Raw genomic sequence first — 20,534 nt, forward strand, 5'->3', positions numbered from 1 at the left:
GTAGCGATCCCTGCATCCTGTCCGTGTGTCAGTGCTCTTGCATTACTGCACATGTCAAGCCCTGACAGCCGTTGGGACTGGACGCAGGACAGGGCCAGGTGGTGGGCCGGCTGGCCAGGCGTGTGCGGCAAGCGGCTGTGAACATGTGCGCTGTGATGCTGCGGCGAGGACTGACCAAGAGCCCGTTTTTAAGCGGTCTTAGGTCGCCTAGTGTGATTATATTGTCTGATGCAATTCCCCACCTTGAATGTAGCCTAGCAGTATGGGCTTTTATGCACCTGCGCTGAGCATTAAAGTGTACCCGAGGCAACACGTGACATGATGAGATAAACGTGTATGTACAGCACAAAACATATTACCTGGCTCTTTTTTACTTGTTTTAATTTGCTGCCTGAAAGAGTTAATTTCTAGGCATGGAACTAACAGCTTCTGTCTTGTCAGTACCTTGTCAGGAACATAGTAAACTTCACTGATAAGCAAACTACAGCCATAAATGTTTTCCTGGCAGAATACAACTTCATAGTGCAGGGAGAGATAAAATACATGTATTGACCTTTTTCTAAGTGTTCCAGTATGCCCAATCAATTAAAAAGTGGCTGATATCATGTTGAATCGACCAGCTAAGTCGATAGAGCAGGATGCAAGATAACGGTAGATGGCACAGGAATCGACTACCGTTCATATGTCATTCGATCGACTCTGAATCAATTTTTGCATTCAGAGAGCGTGGAGGCACTACATTGTTCAGATCAATTAGTGAAAGAAAATCGCACAGGATATCACCTGTAGTGTGTGGGACTTTCGATTAACTATACTGAAGTAGATTCTTTATAAAAGTTGATTGCTTTGTCAATTGAATTAGAATTGCTAGATATATGGCTACCTTAATTCTGGGACACTTAACCCCCCCTTGCCGGTCCAATTCCTGCGGCAAGGGGGCAGTGCAGCACTTTTTTTTTTTTTTTCTTTTTTTAAAATCATGTAGCGAGCCCAAGGCTCGCTACATGATTTTAAAAAAAGATTCGGACAAGTGCGGACCTTTTTGCTTCTGGAGCCCAAGGCTCACTACTAAAAAAAGATTCGGACAAGTGCGGACCTTTTTGCTTCTGGAGCCCAAGGCTCACTACATGATAGCCGCTGAGCAGCGGCATCCCCCCACCCACTCCGATCGCCTCCGGCGATCAGAGTAAGCAGGAAATCCTGTTCAGAACGGGATTTCCTGCTGGGCTTCCCCGGTCGCCATGGTGACGGGACGGCATGACGTCACCGACATCATGGACATCGGGACGTCAGAGGGAATCCCGATCCACCCCTCAGCGCTGCCTGGCACTGATTGGCCAGGCTGCGCAAGGGGTCTGGAGGGGTGGCAGCGGGAATCGGTGCGAGCGGCAGCGATCGTAATATGCACGCAGCTAGCAAAGTGCTATCTGCGTGCAATAAGAAAAAAAATTATGCAAATCGGCGCAGCGGGGCCAGAGAAATCCTCCTGCGCAGGTTATCCCGAGCTGAGCTCGGGATAACCGGCAAGGAGGTTAATAGGTTGTCACTGATTAGAGACAGTAACACATTCAACCTACTTTGTAAATATTTAAATATAAAATAAAACCCTGGGATACTTACAAAAGACATTAGGAGGATAAATATAATTGTTTATCTCAGTTTATTTTCAGCTCATGTTCACTTTACAGTAATTAAACATTCCTTTTAAAGGTCATTGCAATGCGCTCACTGTACACCAAGCCTGAATGTTCATCATTTGACTGGTAGAAAAGCCACTATTGGTTCTGTGGCTGGCTGTGATGGAAGTGATGTCATGTACAGGTCTTGTGTTTCAAGGAGGCACAGCTGTAATAATGCAAATGTAAAAACATCACTATATGTTAGGCCTGAACGATTTTAGGAAAAAATTGAATTGAGCGATTTGTCTGAAATTGCGATTTCGATATGATTATGATTTCCTCCAAATCAAGCTTTGTTCCCCCTCTTTGCCTGTTTGTTCCCCCTCTGTCCCCGTCTCTTTTTGTGCCCCCTTTGCCTCTTTATGCCTACCCTCTGTCTCTCTCTTGCCCCCTTTGTGTCTCTGTGCCTGCGCTGTTTCTCTGTGTCTCTCTCTGTGCCTGCTTTCTCTGTGCCCACTCGTGTCTCTCTGTGCCTTCTCTGTCCCCCAAGCTGCACCATTTCTGGACATAGCTTCCAGCACGAGTCCAGTGATGTCCGTCTATCCACTTCGCCTCCTGCAGGCTCTAATGCACGGAATACTTCCTGTATGTCCAGAGTTTTGCAAAACACAAGAGGCGGCAGACAGCGATAGATGATGGACAGCGTTGGCAGGGCTGGGCCGAGGTGCTCGAGCCTTAGGGCGCAGTGTAGGAGGGGGTGCACGACTCACTAAGCTGTAATTCCCCTATTGTGTTTGAAGCAGAGAGAAATAAGAAAAGGGTATACATGGCAGTGACTGCGAGCCAAATAAATAGAGATTAAGGTGTTGGGGACCCTGGGTCGCCTCTTAGTCTAATAGCAATCAGTGTGTGACGGCTGGGGTGGGAGGATTGGGGGAGCGCACTTTGGTGTCTCAGCCTTGGCTGCTGGAGGACCTGGTCCCTGCTCTGAGCGTTGGATTCTTGTGGAAGGTATGTCCAACGCTGCGGCCCGCATGCGCTGGGACTTTGGGGAAGTTTGAATCCACTTCTTCAAACTTTCCCCATGTGGAAATGACGTGATCGCGATAATTGCCGCTTTGACGATTCCGAAATTGTAATCTTGGTGATCACGATTTCGGTTTAAATTCGATTTATCTTTCAGGCCTACTATATGTCCCCTTTCACTATGCAAACCCTGTTCCTGAATGTAAGCCACTCCTCCATGGTCCCTGACTTTAAAGAGAACCCGAGGCGGGTATGTGAAATCTTTAGAGACCACAGAGGCATGTCCTTTCATGACATGCCTCTGGGTCTTGCTGTTGCCGCCTCTAGTCGTCCTACCCCCCCCCCCCAGGGTCTCCTGTGCCCCCCTGTAAAAAGCACCTGGCTACAGTCTCCTTGTCGATAGCCGTCTATTTACCTGCAGACTGTCATTCAATGCACGCTTCCCCGCCGGTGCCCGCCTCCTGTGAACTTCCTTCAATCGGAAGCAAAGCCGCAAACCTGGGAGGTACTTCCTGGGTTGTGGCTTAGCTTCCGATTGGAGAAAGCTCACAGGAGGCGGGCAGCGGCGGGGACAGAGGCGCAGGGAGTGCGCATTGAATGACATACAGAAGGTAAGTAGACGGCTAGTGACAGGGAGACTGTCGCTAGCCAGGCATTTTTTACAGGGGGGACTAGAGGCGGCAATAGCGAGACGCAGAGGCATGTCATTATACACAGGACATGCCTCTGTGGTCTCTTAAGATTTCAAATGCTCGCCTTGGGTTCTCTTTAACAAACTTTGTGCCAGACCTTTTAAGGGGCAATTCCATAAAATGGCATTGAAGCAAGCATTACACAGGAATACAGAAAAACAGGAACATTTGTAAATTATATAACAGTTCATGTTATTGTCTGTCAAAATTGGCAACAAATCTTTTGTAAATATTATTTCGATTCTGGCTTTACTCCCTATCTTGACTAATGCCTGTTAATTAGTTGCAGAGTTAATATGAGAAAATAAGCCTGACCACAAATCTATAGATAACTTTTTTTTTTTTTTTTAGTAATACAGTGGTAGCTGTAAAAATCCCTTTTGAAAAGACAAGACACACAGACCTTTCATAGGAAGAAAAAGCTTTTTTTTTTTTTCTAGGGAACGGATATGGATGTTTTCTTTTCAACAATACCAGTTACTTGTCAGTCCTGCTGATTTCTTTGGCTGCAGTAGTGGCTGAATCACACACCTGAAACAAGCATGCAGCTAATCCAGTCTGACTTCAGTCAGAGCACTTGATCTGCATGCTTGTTGAGGGGCTGTGGCTAAAAGTATTAGAGACACAGGATCAGCAGGAGAGTCAGGCAACTGGTATTATTTTAACCACTTAATGACAAGCTTGCTTATAAAAACGTCCTGCTAGAGCCTCTTAACAGTTCCAGGACATTTTTATAAGTCAAGCAGTGCTGCTGCAGCTGTGCACATGCACGTGCGTGCTCCCGCGCATTCACGTGCATTCCCACGCACGTGAAAATAGTGGAAAAAAAACCACCATAGAAATAATTCACCTTTATTTCCAAATACTATATTGTCACCATACTTTGTACTAGGGATATACGTAAAATGTTGTTATAACCAGGACAAATAGGCAGATAAAATGTGTGGGTTTTATGTACAGTAGCAGTGTTTATATTAAAACTATAGGGAATGAAATTGGAGAAATAGTATTTTTTTTTTTTCATTTTTTTCTGGTTTTTCCCTTTTTAAAATGCATAGAAAATAAAGTAATTACTGAAAACAAATATCAACCCCAAAAAGCCCAATTGGTGGTACAAAAAAAAGATATAGATCATTTTTATTGTGAATAGTCGTGATTAAGCTATTGGAAAATGAAAGGGATGAGCACTGAAAGGTGAAAATCGCTCTTGTCCTTTAGGGTAAAAACCCCTTTGGGGTGAAGTGGTTAAAAGGAAAAATCCATATCCTTTTCAGTTTAGGTTCACTTTAACCAGACTGGAAGGAAGGGAGAATTGGAGTTTGAAAATGAATTACAATAAGCGGTATAATTTGGGGAATACTGTTATTTAATGTTATGTGGGATTCTTCTTTAACCCACATCACTTATTCATGTCTAAGATTTAGTGCCCGTTTCCACTGGCGAATGGGATCCAGGGGGATGAGATGCGGCTACGCGTCACTTCCGCATCGGGAGATGTGGCCACCCATGGAAGGAGACGAGAGAGATTCTCGGATTGCTCTGCAAAACCAGCACGCAATGGAAACGGTTCCATTGCTGTGCATTGGTTTCAGTTCGGCCGCGGTGCATTGCGTCTATGTAGCCGCATTGCACTGCTTCTTGTGGAAACTGGCTCTTAAGGAGGGTTTATGCTTGTTGCAGACGATTCCTTGCAAGCATTTTTCCACAGGATATGTGGGTTTGTTTGCGATTCAATGCAGGCATTTTTTTACAGTAGCCAGTCAATTCCAATGAGTAATGGCATGCGTTTTGCGGAAACATAGTGCAGGTTGTATTTTTTTTTTATTCTATACAGGATTGCAGATGGCTCCAAGAAACACAGCAGCCCCATAAAGAAGCAATTCTTGCATTTTCGCATTGTGGCAAAATGCGTGTGAGTTATAAAAGTGTGACCCCTGCCTCAGTCCACTTTCACAGTACACACACAATGAGGTGAAGAGTGGCAGTGAGCATTAGGAGTGCGATGCACCCATACATTACAATGAAAATATGCAGTACTGCCACTATATTGTGCGGTAATCGCATGAAGTGCTGTGCTTTATTGCGACAGGACCTGCGACGCTGCTAATGTTAGTGCACCATAGAAATATAATTGCATTGCGATTACGTTTTCTGTTGCAGCAGAACACAACAGATGACGTTTAAAGGGCACCTAAGTGCGTCCTCACTAGCTGTGCATCCACTATAATGAAACCCATGTGTTGCTGCATCTTCCTGTGTCCAGGCCAACTGTTAGGTGCGCATGCGCGGCAGGGCTTCAGGCAGCGTGGACAGCCGCACGCGGGGTGTCGTGGGGGAGGGGGTGGTGTCCCGGTGGTGTGCACGTGGGCATGCGGGGGATTGTGGCCATTCTCACCAGGGCTGTGGGGTCGGTACAAAAATCATCCGACTCCTCAGTTTATGATACCACCGACTCCAGGTAGCCAAAATTGCTCCGACTGCACAGCCCTGGCTCTCGTGTCGGGTTCCCTAGCGCCCGTTTATTAAACGGATGGGCTTAGGACTAGTCAGAGTATAAGAGCTCATCTCCATGTCCTGCTGCCAATTTGTGTACCTTCTACCCCCCCCCCCCCTTCATTTCTACCAGTCCAATTCTTCTTGCCTATGCTACAAATAATCACACTTTTACGTGGCATAAGAAATGGCTGTGGCCCCTTGATTGGTTTAATTAGCAGCTAAATATTAACAAGTCAGTAACCTTTATTGTTAAAAATTGTAGCTCAATACATTACATAAGATTAATAATAACACACCCATAAGTTACTCAAAGATCCGCCTGCCAGCCCGTGACATACCACATAATGAGCCCACGACAAAGCGTGGGTGAATGGGGAGCCTAGCTGTGTGTAAATAAACTGTCGGTCATGGACTCATGAAGTGGCCCTTATATAGATCAAAAGCCTGCCTAAAACTAGTGCGACCCCTATGTCTGCCAGCCAACAGCTAAGAATAACCAGCAAAAGAAGAAAGCTCAATGTCCATGGCAGACTATAAAACCAGCACAGCCAGACAGCTGACATGTTTCGGACCACAATGGCCCTTAATCATGGCTATGATTGTGGTTGCGAAACATGTCAGCTGTCTGGCTGTGCTGGTTTTATTCGACCCAATAAACTGTGTTTTTTTTTTTTTTTTTTTTAATATTCTGCCATGGACATTGAGCGGAGCATTCTTCTTTTGCTGCTTGTCTGGGTTTGAGTCGCCTTGCCCCTGCGCTGTCCTGGTGAGTGGAGTTGGAGCGGAGTCTTTTGTGCCTCAACAGAGAATAACCCCCGCGTGGCACAGCTCAAATCACTTATACTGGTGTATGTGTGTGTGAAATGGGGGGGGTGTTTCCTGTGGCTGCCGCCATTCCATCTATGGTCCATTCCATGGTTTCTCGGCTCGGTCCTCAAATATGCCCAACAGTGCATGTTTTGCAGGAAACCACAAACATTCACAGGTGAGGTAATGAGTGGCTCAGCTGAGCTCATTAACCACCCCGGCGTTCTATTGAGATCGCCAGGGAGGCTGCGGGAGGGTTTTTTTTTAATTAAAAAAAAACTATTTCATGCAGCCAACTGAAAGTTGGCTGCATGAAAGCCCACTAGAGGGCGCTCCGGAGGCGTTCTTCCGATCGCCTCCGGCGCCCAGAATAAACAAGGAAGGCCGCAATGAGCGGCCTTCCTTGTTTTGCTTAGATCGTCGCCATAGCGACGAGCGGAGTGACGTCATGGACGTCAGCCGACGTCCTGACGTCAGCCGCCTCCGATCCAGCCCTTAGCGCTGGCCGGAACTTTTTGTTCCGGCTACGCTGGGCTCAGGCGGCTGGGGGGACCCTCTTTCGCCGCTGCTCGTGGCGAATCGCCGCAGAGCGGCGGCGATCAGGCAGCACACGCGGCTGGCAAAGTGCCGGCTGCGTGTGCTGCACTTTATTTGAAGAAAATCGGCCCAGCAGGGCCTGAGCGGCAGCCTCCGGCGGTGATGGACGAGCTGAGCTCGTCCATACCGCTCAGGAGGTTAATTATCTCTGTTGATTTCCACAAAACATGCACTGTTGGGGGTACTTGAGGACTGAGTTGAGAAACTCTGGTCTACTCTATATATTTCAGCCGCATTTATTCCAACCACAACCATTTTACTGGTTTTAATAGATTGGGGAAACAGACAGAGCAAGAAAACTTTCAGATTTGTATAAGTGGCTGGGAGATTGAGAACGACACCGCTCATATCACTTCTGACCATTAAAAGAAATTGGCCATACATCTAGTGATGTATGTGTAGATCGACCAAGAGACAGACCTCTCTCTGATCCAATCTGATAGGAGAGAGATCTGTTTGCTACCCATACACTGCAGGCCAATTCCCGGCCAATTTCAGCATGAAATCTCTCAAGAATCTGCCTCATGATGCCACCTCCACCCCACCCCTAAATGATAATGTGTTGTGTTCCCCTCCTCCCCCCCCCCCCCATCCCTCCCCAATGCCCGTGCTTTGTTATGTCACCAGCTACAGCTACACTTACTCTCTGTCTCCTCTGCTACCTCCCCCGAGCACGGCTGTCACACTGAGCACCACCCCATGGGGCCACCAGGTGCATGTGTGATGTGTGGCAGCATTCGGGGGAGACAGGGGATGAGATTGGGAGTCACCACAGCTTGAGCAGGCGAGATTTAGAATGTGCAGGGCATTTACATTCGAGGGGGGCAGTGGCCTGTGGTGTTTGTCGGTTGTTGCATTGTTGCGTGTCATTACTGCCGTGTATCTGATCGACCACGTCAGCCCGAGATTTTTCAGCATGCTTTTGACTGATTTCAGCTGAAAATCAGTTGAATGGTGGGTCGGGCATCCTTGTTTTGCCACACATTTTCATCTGATTGATTCATTAAAATATTGAATGGGATGGTCCTTCTGGCTGCAATATCGCCAGATGTATGTCCAGCTAAAGTTTGACCTTCAGAGGATATCCTGGATGACTGACTGAAAACAGCCCAATGCCGTTTCTGGTTGATATTCGTACATTATTACCAGATTGAGGAATATAACAGAATTCCTTCCCCCCCCCCCAACTCCATACATTTTATTCAAAGCTATGAGTTACACCGTCAGCCCCTTCGACCAACTCACATATATTCCCGCCTTCAACTGATAAGATAAGTTTTTCTTTAGTACATTTCAATCAATACTTTGTTATAAGTTCCAAAATGTTTTTTTTTTTTTTTTTTACCTAATGCTGGGTACGCTCTATGAGATTTTATGGTCTATTTACTGTCAGATTGATTATTTCCAACATGTCCGATTTTGCTTTCTGATCGAGTTCCTATTAAAGTGAATGGAAATTGATCGGAATGCAAATCGGACATGTTGGAAATAATCGATCTGACAGTAAATCAACCCTAAAATCTCATAGTGTGTACCCAGCATAATGTGCTTCTGTAATTGACTGTCTCCTGTATTGTCTACTTCTTTTGAAAAAAAACACACAAACAAAAAAAGCTGCAGTAGAGTATGTAGGCCCCTAGATCTAAGGGGCGTATAACTGACCCTCCTCCAGTCGCTGTATTAGTTCTTTATTGCTGCTGTAGTGGTAATGATCACGTTTATATGTGCTTAGTACAGTATAGTGGTAACCATTAACAAGCCATTCCCTTTTCTATGCATCAATTTCAAACAGTATAAACCCATTAATGATTGCGTGTGTAGGAAAGAAAAATGCAATTTTCCAGAGCAAGTTCCTGTTCTGTTTAGTCAGTCGATTGTTTACACAAACCTACAGAATGACATGTGATTATATGATTGATCAATATTTACCCACAAGTCTACATTGTCGATAACTGACTGAAAGCTTTGATTTGCTTCTGATTTGTATGCACCAGAATTCACTTATTACAATTCATGCACAATTGGAAGGATTGGAAGTGAATGTTGGTGCTTATGTATAGGCCTTACACAGACATGGTGGGATGATACAGACACCATGCAGACAGCATCCTTAAAGTGTATCTGAGATGAAAGGGGGAAAAAATGTATATATACCTGGGGCTTCCTCCAGCCCCCTGCAGACTGATCAATCCCTCGCCGTCTTCCCAGGCCGCCTTAATCCTCCCCTTGGCGGCCTGGTAAGTCTGCCAGTTGACTCCAATTTTATTGAATTAGATGAAAATGTGTGACACAACAAGCATTCCCCCTCCCTCACCGCAAGAATTCTGCGCATGCACAGTAGTTCTGCGTAGAAAGCTCCTGGCGATGGGGTGCACGCTGCACATGCACAGTACACCCTGACTGGCAGTGCCGAGACAACGGAGGGGGTTGTTGCCGCAGGGCTCGGGACCACACCACCCAACCAGGTATGCATATGCTACTGTCACGCATCCCTCCACTGCATGTGCTGCTGTCACATGGTGCTAGGCAGTCCCATCAGTCCCACCCATGCAGCTCTCTATGCTTTGGGGCTGGTGAGGTCAGTGCGGTTACAGGATGGTGAGCATGGATTAGCGAACCTGTGACAGCCACCTCTATGCACACTAACGCTGCTAGGCTTGTGCCTAATGCTAAAACTCGCCCTGGCTGTGAGTCCCCACACTAGAAAAACTTTTTATTTTATTTTGCCCATTGATTAGTCCTTCAGACCACAGGGGAACCTGGGAAGGTGGTCTGTTCTGGGGACTGTGCGGGCTCTGAGGATCTCTCTGCTATAGGCTGCTCAGTGGGGTGAAGCCTTAGGGGTGCATACACATATCCAATTTTGATTGGCCAATCACTGACCAATTTTACCACCTCCATGTAGCATGAAGGCTAACAAATTTTGAATACTGTGAAGAGATTGTGTTGGTAATCTCTCATATTACATGGAAGTGGTAAAATTGGGCAATCAAAATCGGATGTTTGTCTGCACCCTTAGGTCCCTTCCCCACGTTCGCGTTTTCAGATCCAGTTTCGACCGCGCGATGAGACACAATCTGCATCTTGCCGACAAATTCCTGCAAACTCGTTACACTATCCATCCATTATAATGAATGGAAATCACAGCCACATCAGGAAGAATGGCATAGAGATGCAAGTGACATCAGTGTTCTTCCCAGAAATTTTTTCCAGCCAGGTGGCATGAAAAAGTAGCCGGGTGGGGCGAGATGAGAGAATGCAGGGCTGGCCCTTCTCTGCACAACTCTGCTTACAGCAGAGGAGGTGGTGAGCCGATGACAGCCGGGTGGTCACCAAAACTAGCTGGGTGGAGCACCCGGCTAAAAGAGCCTGGGGAGAACACTGGACATGCGTTATGACAGCACATGCATTTCCCACAGCGCGGATGTGGGGAAGGAGCCATACCGTTTGGTTTCAGCAGTTTATGTGATTAGGAAATAGTCTCCTTATGCTTTTAATATAAACAGATACCAGCTGTTTGTTCTAAAACTTCATCAGTCAGATACAATCGTTCCGTTTACAGCCTATAATTATGCATAATAAAAGATGTTTTGTTGGCTTGTAGATCTGTTATTACAAAATGCTGCTGAGGCCCCGTTCACACAGGTGTTAGCCTGGCTGGTTTAAACATCCTGGAAAACTTCACCTGTACAAATCTATGGTAAAGTCTGTTCATATATGAACTGACAACATATGGTTCAGAGTTTGGTTGGCATTGCGTCTAAGTATAAAACAGCTGAATGCAGCCATCTCAGGAAGCATTTGTCATTTTTTTTTCAGTTCCTTTTGTAAAAGCATGAAACTACTCACCTATGAGTTGGAGAGATCATGGACTTAATGTTAATGCTGCTGAACAAACGGATACCTGTGTTCTGCAGTCAGGTGATAAGCATTGCAGGGAGAGAACAGAATAACCTGACAGATGAAAGATACTGTATATAACTGGGACACAAGAAATTGCTGTTCCACATGGGTTACAGAAAGAAATACATGGACAAGCCCTAGAGAGTACCAAACACACAATTGGAGAAACTCACTCCCAAACAGTTCTCTGCTGCTTTATAAAGCCTGCAGGCTGCTTATAAGCCAATGAGAAGTGCACACATAATACACCTAGCTTGCAGTGATAATCAAGCAAAAGCTGAGCAAGTCAGCCAATTAGTAGGAGAGGGCTTCAGTTGCATATAGACAATGGCTATATGACCAGCAGGGGGCACCAGCGTGCAGGATATTCCCTCTCATCTGCCCCCCTCCTAACTAAACTGCATGGGATACTACAATAATTAAAAACAATGGTGCATGAGCCAGCCTGGGGCCCCGGGAACTCTCACTGCCCGGGGCCCCAGAACCAGCATCTAACACCATATGTCTTGCTCAGCTTTTGCTTGATTATCACTGCAAGCTAGGTGTATTATGTGTGCACTTCTCATTGGCTTATAAGCAGCCTGCAGGCTTTATAAAGCAGCAGAGCACTGTTTGGGAGTGAGTTTCTCCAATTGTGTGTTTGGTAAGTTTTAGAGCAGTAGGAGACAGGCCTTGGAGGTGGCAGCTCCAAGGTTTTGGCTGCGCTCACATATGGTGTTAGATGCTGGTTCTGGGGCCCCGGGCAGTGAGAGTTCCCGGGGCCCCAGGCTGGCTCATGCACCATTGTTTTTAATTAAAGCCCTAGAGAGTAATCATGCCTTAACTTTGGTGCAGCTGCATGGGCCCTAGAAGACGAGGCCTCTATGTGGCTGAACAGGCCTTTGCCTGCCCCATCTTTTCCCCACACTTTGTGCAAATGTTTTTCGTTTACTTCTGCTGCCCAGAGCCTCCTGCTGTTGGCTTGGTAAGGTTTTTTTTTTTTTTTTTACATTTCATTCTTATGGTAATACTAGTAGACCTAAGCCCGTTTAAAAACAGGCTCTAGGTCTGTGTTTCTTGGCGCACGCACCTGCCGCACACCCGGTCGCCTGCTGACCCGCCACCCGCCCCCTGACCTGATGCACCCGCTCATCCGCCGCCTCGCGCAACCAACCAACCGCCTGCTGACCCGCCGCCTGCTCGGCTCCCTGGTCCCGTCCTCCTGTCTCTGTGAGGCTGGGTCCGTGCTGCGCACATGCGTACGGCAGTTCAGCACGGACACCGCTATTATTATAGATTATTATTAGAGGATGGAACATTCCATTGTGCTTATCTGTAGGTAAATCCTATACATACCTGAATGTCACTGTGGTGTACTTTATCACTGGGGAAGCTGAGGAGAAGAACTTTACTCCTGTAATCGCATGAGGCCTCCTCTACACGCTGTTTCCCTGCTGTTAAGCACTCCTGTGTGATGACTTTATTCCTGGTAATGTGGCATTTTGCACGAGCCATAGAGGGAAGCGTTTGTGGTGGTTGGAGAAAACTCTGTTTGCAGTGACTTTTTGTGGCAGCAATACAGTTATTTTACACTACATGTGATTCTGATTTTGATGCAATTTAATATCTATTTCTGATTTTTGATGGGATTTAAAAAAAAAATTAAAAAAAAAAAATGCTGCTTTTTTTTCTTCGCCTTTTTTCTTCTTGTGTTACTAGCATCTAGTAGTGGAAATCTGAATTGAGATTTGCAGTGGAAAAGAGGCTCATTGGCTCTTTTACACTACATGCGATTCCGATTCCCAATGTTGATGCAATGTTACATGCAATTCCTATGCGATAAAAAAAAAAAGTCCTGCATGTTGAGTTTTTTTTCTTCTTGTGTTGCCAACATCCAGTGAAAATCAGAATCGCAAATCGGAATTGCGATTTACAGTGAAAAAGCGGGCTCCTTTCCACTACATGCGATTCCGATTTTTGATGCAATTTCAAAAAAATAAAAAGTCCTGCATGCTGTGTTTTTTCACCATTTTTCTTCTTGTGCTGCTAGCAGCCAGTCATAATCGGAATCACAAATCGGAATTGCGATATACAGCGTGAAATAAGCCTCACAGTTGTTTTTTAGTAGGCCTCCCGTTTGTAGTGCAGGCCTTTCTTCATTGTTGCAGGTTTACTTTGTTCTAAGATACCCAGGGGTCTCAACATTTTATTGGTATGTACGCTTTTTAAAACCCTGTACTCGCCAAGTACCTCCTAGCATAGTAACCATCATCACAAGTACCTCCTAGCATAGTAACCATTATCACAAGTACACCTTGACAAATATACTGTATATATTTAATCGTAGTACATAATTGGTTCTAAACCATTTCCAAACATTTACTATTGCTTTTAATTAGCTACAATACTAATTTAGTGTTTTTTAAATAAGATTTATCATTTTCTAAAACTCTATATTTGTTGTTCTTGGTTAAGTATATCAAGCCCAAGCAGTGCTGCTCGGATACCCCGCAATACGGATTCGTCTATTCGTCCGTGAGTAAAAAAAATCCGGAAATGGCATGATTGATTTTCCGGATTTGAGATGGTCTCACGAATTCGAATCAGGATTTTTTCCGTGAATGAGGCAATCACGCCTGATCACGGAATAGCATTTAAGCTATTCTTAAAGCTCCCATACATGCTATAATCACCCCAAATTTAACTTTAATCACTCACTGGCTAGCTAAATACAAGTATACAGTCAGAGCAGTAGTAGATAGAATCAGTGAGCCTGCCAGAGCCTGCACTGCACTAAGCACAGCAACACCAGCAATCAATCACTACACTCTCTCGCTGAACTACACGGACTACAACTAACTTTAGTAATCACTCACTGGTTGGCTAGCTAAATACAAGTATATAGTACAGTATGAGTGCTGTTAGGAGTAAAAACGCTATGTTATTAGCAAAAAACACGCTTGCTTTAGCAACAAATGGCCTGGAGATGATCTTCTCAGTGCCACAGTCTAGCAAGGATGGAGCTTTTCATCATGGCCGCCACTTTATATACAGGAGGGAAGGGCATAGCCTCCCCTCCTATGGTTGGTTGCTAGGGCCTGGCTAGGGGACCTCTGATTGGCCCAGAGACGTCATTTCCACCCAACCACGACCTATCTAATCACGGCTTTTTTTCTGCGATCACAGCCAAATATTTGTAATCACGGCATGCCCTGTGACCGAATTCCGTGATCGAGAATCGATCACGGAGTCGAATACTGAAGCCAAATAGTGGAAAAATGCTTGTGAATCACAGCTATTCAGTGATCACAGAAATTATCCGAGCACCACTGAGCCCGAGTACCCCCTGGAACCATCAAAAGTACACCCTGGTGTAACCGTACCACACGTTGAGAACCTAAGTTCTAATTCTAACTTGCATGCAGGTGTAATGCAAATTGTATGAAGCTTGGAACTGGCCTTATCCAAGGCTCGGTTCACACCTGAGCCTAAAACAGTACAATATGTGGAACGGACCACAATGGATAAACGGACATGTTGATGAATCCTATGTTAAAGGGACTCCGAGCAGTGCAGAAACTATGGAAAGATGCATATCATTTTAAAGCTCTCTTTCTCCTCTTTCCAATGATATATAAACCGCCGCCCTACGCCTTTTAGTTTTCGCTATTTTCGCAATTTTTAAATTGCAGCGGCCGCGATTTCGATCGCAAAAATAGAGAAAACTAAAAGGCGTAGAGCGACGATTTAGGTGTCGCCAGAAAGAGGAGAAAGAGAGCTTTAAAATGATATCCATCTTTCCATAGTTACATTGTATTACACAGGGCGACTTTTTCTGCAGAATGGAGCTGCTGACTGTAGGAAAAAGTCGCCCTGTGTAATACAATGTAACTGCTCGGAGTCCCTTTAACACTGAATCCGTTTAGACTTGCTCCGATGTGCCTTTTGCAGTGAAGGTCCATAAAATCTGGACGTGTGTGTGTGTGTGTTTTTTTTTTTTTTTTTTCCTGAACACTGAACGAAAGTGAGACATGTTATTTTAGCTGTGCTAAGTACTGTATATGTCCAATGCAATGGATGCAACAGAGAGAGACCCTGTGAACAAGGGGTTTGTGGGTGGTAGCGCAACCGCTGAACCACCTTGCGAGATACAAATCTGTAATAGTATGAATGGAGCCTACGTCAGCAGGGAGTGTATTTAAAGGATACCCAAGTTAAAACTAGTGTCCCCTTTTACTTGGGGCTTCTTCCAGCCACCGTAGTCTTATAAGCCCCTCGCTGTCCTCATCCCCGATCCACTGTGCGACACCGTAAAGTGTATCACTTAGTCAAATCTCTCACTACTGTGCATGTGCTGGCTCTGCTGCGTGCCTCCTTGATCCTGCACCCGGGGACGGGAGCATTCTGCGCATGCGCGGTTAGGAGTCTTCACATACTGCACATGCACATAAGGATGTGCACCGCCGGTGCAGTAGTACTAGCACAGCTTAGCTAAGTTGTGCACTTTACGGGGCTGCACAGCGGATCGAGAATGGAGACCGGGAGGACAGCGAGGGACCTACAAGACTAAGGGGGCTGGGAGAAGCTCCAGGTAAGTAAAAGGGGACACTGTAGTTTTCAACTCGGTTAGCCTTTAATGTTCTTTGACATTTCTAATGTAATGAGTCACACAGGTGTAGTGATGGTGCTAGACTGTGTGGTGAGATGTGGTGACATGAGGTATGTAGGTGTTGTCTCTCTACTCATTGCTGGCTAGCAATTGCAGAGATTCTCATTAATGGGAGCGGTGGTGACACACGGTGTCACTACAGTGTGACCTGTGCAGGCCAACAGCAGCAGGGTGGAGCTAGATCATACAGGGACGCTGGACACAAAGGTATACCTCCACCACCCTCAGTTCAATCTATTATGCTGGCCCCACAGGATTAATTTGCAATTGTTTTATTGAAACAGGGATGTGAAACAATTGCAACTGCAAAATCAAACTGAGTCCTAGTGGATCTCTCACCTTCCTTCAGTCCTGATACCCCAATCTCCTCTATAAACTTCACCCTGTCCCTGCTCAGCTGAGGGATGTCAAGTGCGTTTTCCCAGCACTTGGTTACACCCAGGACTTAAAAGGATACGTCCAAGCTGATTCAAAAATCCACTTACCTGGGGCTTCCTCCAGCCACTGGCAGCCATCATGTGCCCTCGCCACAGCTCCGGTTGCTCCAGGTCTCTTCTGCTGCAGATGCCGACCTAGCCAGGTTGGCTTCTTCTGTGCTCCACCGTGCTGTACTGAGCAGAACTACTGCGCCTGTGCAGTACAGTCCTGGTGACGTCAGCGCGACCACGTGAGCCGCACAGTGGAGCGCAGAAGAAGCCGACCCAGAAGTCAACCTGGCGAGGTCGGCATTTGCAGCTGAGGAGAGTGGGAGCCACTGGAGCTGCGGCGAGGGCACAGTGCGGCTGCCAGGGGCTGGAGGAAGCCCCAGGTAAGTGCATTTTTATTTTTTAATTAGCTTGGACGTATCCTTTAAGTGGGCAGTATATTGGGACTGAGGTCAGGAAGGTAAGAGTACAACCAGAACCACACTAGACAGTTAGAGGCAGGAATATCATACAGTCCAGGTTAGCCTCAGGTGATCAGAAAAGCGAGTTACAGAATCTCAAATCATTAGCCAATTTGGGAACAATCTAGCGGTCATAAACGGTACATCAGAATAATATGGCACCAAAGGATAAGGCAATATTAGGTCAAGTTCAGTTCCAAAGGTCTTTTCTGGCAGCAATCCAATAACCGGGTCAAGAGGCAAAGCAAGGTCGTACACAATAATCCACAGATTTCACACCCAGAAGCGTATTACAAGGCAGCTATCGCTATCACCGCAAGGATACGATAAGAACATGCTTACATAGGAGCAGAGGATTATGGAACCAAAAATCATGACAGCCCGTTGGCTGGTCTAATGGTATTGCACCCAAGCCTGCAGTACTCATTTTCAACCACTACATGTGCCATCTGAGCGTTAAAATGGCAGGCTGAACTGTGGGTTAAAGGGTACCAGTATAATTAGATACTTACCTCAGTAGGGCGAAGCTTCTGGATGGTTGAGGATTTCCTGGTCCCCCTGCACCCCTCTTAAAGTTGAAGATTGCTTGTGGTCACGTTCCCCTCCTTGTAGAAGCGTGACTGCATTCTGCTGGCAAAAAGTATGACCACACCTGCGCAGTAGCACAGAGCCTCTTGTGTAGGTTTTTTCTCTGTGCTACTGTGCAGACGGTTAACCCACTAGCGCAGGTATGTCAAACCGGTCCTACGAGGGCCGAGATCCTCACACATTTTTGATACAGCTCAAATGAATTGATTGGTCTGAATCAGGAAAGGTGTGGTCCATCAGGTAGAACACATTCCTTTCTTTCTCAGTCCATCCTAAACACTGGCATGGATCTGGCCCTCCAGGCCTGGAGTTCGACACGTGCACTAGGGTCTCTGCAGTGTGGCCATGCTTGTACATGGAGGGCCCAATTGGGAAAATGGAGGGGTCATGGAGAATCGGGGAAGCCGCTGAACAGTCCAGGGGCTTCCCCTTACTGACGTAGGAATGAAACTTCGTTATTTTACTTTAATGCAGCCTAATGGCTGAGTTTGGACGTTTGTAACCTAGAGCGTGTCATAGCTTGACACGCCGTTTGGTTGCCTGGCAGCATAGAAAGAGATGATGTTGCGCTTGAGTAGGGCCGCCTTCAGATGTAACTGTGTGGTGGCCACCTCTCCACTGTCTGTGCCGAGCACTAACAAGGGTCCTGCCAGTGCATGGAACACCTGACAGGCAGTGTATTATTATTATCATTATTATTTATTGTATTTATACAGCGCCAACATATTACACATTATGCAGTGTATTAGCCACCTTCAACCTTCCGTGTGAAAGAGGCCTTGTAATGGTTTCTGTTCCCATCTGTGAGAAACCCTAGGATGCAAACTTTGAGGTCCAGCCCCTGTTTCGGGATTCCGCTCTGACATCCAGGTAGCTGCAGCCACAGCTGCTCTACATGGAAAGCTCCCTATTTTAGCAGGAGAATTATTTACAGAGGTAAACAAATCCAGCTTTGATAAAAAATACCCAATTACTAGCAGAGCAATGTTTACATATTGCAGGTGAAGGCTAGTACAACCCTCAGCCGTGCCTCAGGGCAGCTCTGCTCCATATGTACCGAGTGTTTGCCAACAGTCCTCATTTCCAGGCTAAACCAGCATAGCATGGGGACTCTGATTACTGTATGGTGAACTCAGCTTGTTTTGACAAGCATTGAGATGTAGATGAGGAAAAGCTACAGATGTGGCATTGTGTAGCAGGTTTTTTTTTTTTTTTTTTTTAAGGAAACTTGTATTGAATGGAGTATGGAGTCTGCCGTTGTGCCTAAATTACTATCGTACTTGACTGGCTGTTGTACAGTCCTGGCCAAAAGTTTTGAGACTGTCAAAAATATTCGAAATTAGAAAAGTTGGTGCTAAAGTTTTTATAATAGCAATTTGCATATACTCCAGAATGTTATGAAGAGTATTCAGATGAATTGCATAGTCCTTCTTTGCCATGAAAATAACTGAAACCCCCCAAAAAACCTTTACACTGCATTTCAGTGCTGTCATTAAAGGACCTACTGAAATCAGTTCAGTAATCGCCTTGTTAACTCAGGTGAGAATGTTGACGAGCACAAGGCTGGAGATCATTATGTCAGGCTGATTGGGTTAGAAAGGCAGACTTGACATGTTAAAAGGAGGGTGATACTTGAAATCATTGATCTTCCATTGTTAACCATGATGACCAGCAAAGAAACGCATGCAGCCATCATTGCGTTGCATAAAAATGGCTTCACAGGCAAGGATATTGTGGCTACTAAGATTGCACCTCAACAATTTATAGGATCATCAAGAACTTCAAGGAACGAGGTTAAATTCTTGTTAAGGCTTCAGGGCGTCCAAGAAAGTCCAGCAAGCGCCAGGATCTTCTCCTAAAGAGGATTCAGCTGTGGGATCGGAATGCGACCTGTGCAGAGGTTGATCATGGAATGGCAGCAGGCAGGTGTGAGCGCATCTGCATGCACAGTGAGGCGAAGACTTTTGGAAGATGGCCTGGTGTCAAGAAGGGCAGCAAAGAAGCCACTTTTCTCCCAAAGAAACACCAGGGACAGATTGATCTTCTGCAGAAAGTATGGTGAATGGACTGCTGAGGACGGGGGCAAAGTAATATTCTCCGATGAAGCCCCTTTCCAATTGGGGCATCTGGAAAAGGCTTGTCAGGAGAAGAAAAGGTGAGCACTACCATTAGTCCTGTGTAATGCCCACAGTAAAGCATCCTGAGACCATTCATGTGTGGGGTTGCTTCTCATCCAAGGGAGTGGGCTCACTCACAATTTTGCCAAAAAACACAGCTATGAATAAAGCATGGTACCAAAACGCCCTCCAACAGCAACTTCTTACAACAATCCAAAAACAATTACCGTATATACTCGCATATAAGCCGACCCGCATATAGGCCGACCCCCCCCAAATTTTACCTGAAAAAACAGGGGAAAATGATTGACCCCCATATAAGCCGGGGGTAGGAAATGCTGGCCGCCTTATTCCCCTAGTGTGTCCCAGTATAGCTAGTAAAGTGCCCAGTATGGGTAGGTAGTGCCCCAGTATAGCTAGTATAGTGCCCAGTATAGCTAGTATAGTGCTCAGTTTAGCTAGTATAGTGCTCAGTATAGCTAGTATAGTGCTCAGTATAGCTAGTATAGTGCCCCAGTTTAGCTAGTATAGTGCTCAGTATAGCTAGTATAGTGCTCAGTATAGCTAGTATAGTGCCCCAGTTTAGCTAGTATAGTGCTCAGTATAGCTAGTATAGTGCTCAGTATAGCTAGTATAGTGCCCCAGTTTAGCTAGTATAGTGCTCAGTATAGCTAGTATAGTGCCCCAGTTTAGCTAGTATAGTGCCCCAGTTTAGCTAGTATAGTGCTCAGTATAGCTAGTATAGTGCCCCAGTTTAGCTAGTATAGTGCTCAGTATAGCTAGTATAGTGCCCCAGTTTAGCTAGTATAGTGCTCAGTTTAGCTAGTATAGTGCTCAGTATAGCTAGTATAGTGCCCCAGTTTAGCTAGTATAGTGCTTAGTATAGTGCTCAGTATAGCTAGTATAGTGCCCCAGTTTACCACTGGGAGCACCGTGTCATAAGGCAAAAGTAATAACGAAGTGGCTCGGGGACCAAAACATTGAGATTTTGGGTCCATGGCCTTGTAACTCCCCAGATCTTAATCCCATTGAGAACTTGTGTTCATTCCTCAAGAGGTGAGTGGACAAACAAAAACCAACTACTTCTGAGAAACTCAAAGAAGTGATTATGAAAGAATGGGTTGCTATCAGTCGGGATTTGGTCCAAAAGTTGAT

At 45.8% G+C, this 20,534-nt stretch overlaps 1 protein-coding gene and 1 long non-coding RNA gene across 2 annotated transcripts in view; one reads left to right on the plus strand and one right to left on the minus strand.

Moving 5' to 3' along the window:
- The window catches only part of ARHGEF28 (Rho guanine nucleotide exchange factor 28), a 346,228-nt gene that overhangs the window by 3,738 nt on the left and 321,956 nt on the right, over positions 1-20,534 (plus strand). The window lies entirely within an intron of this gene.
- The window catches only part of LOC137527688 (uncharacterized), a 31,557-nt gene continuing 12,666 nt past the window's right edge, over positions 1,644-20,534 (minus strand). Inside the window, exon 2 of the long non-coding RNA XR_011023195.1 lies at positions 1,644-1,845. This is a non-coding gene — a long non-coding RNA (uncharacterized lncRNA). The remainder of the gene's footprint in view (positions 1,846-20,534) is intronic.

The sequence above is a fragment of the Hyperolius riggenbachi genome, chromosome 1 (assembly GCF_040937935.1).
Source record: "Hyperolius riggenbachi isolate aHypRig1 chromosome 1, aHypRig1.pri, whole genome shotgun sequence".
NCBI classification, from domain to species: Eukaryota; Metazoa; Chordata; class Amphibia; order Anura; family Hyperoliidae; genus Hyperolius; species Hyperolius riggenbachi.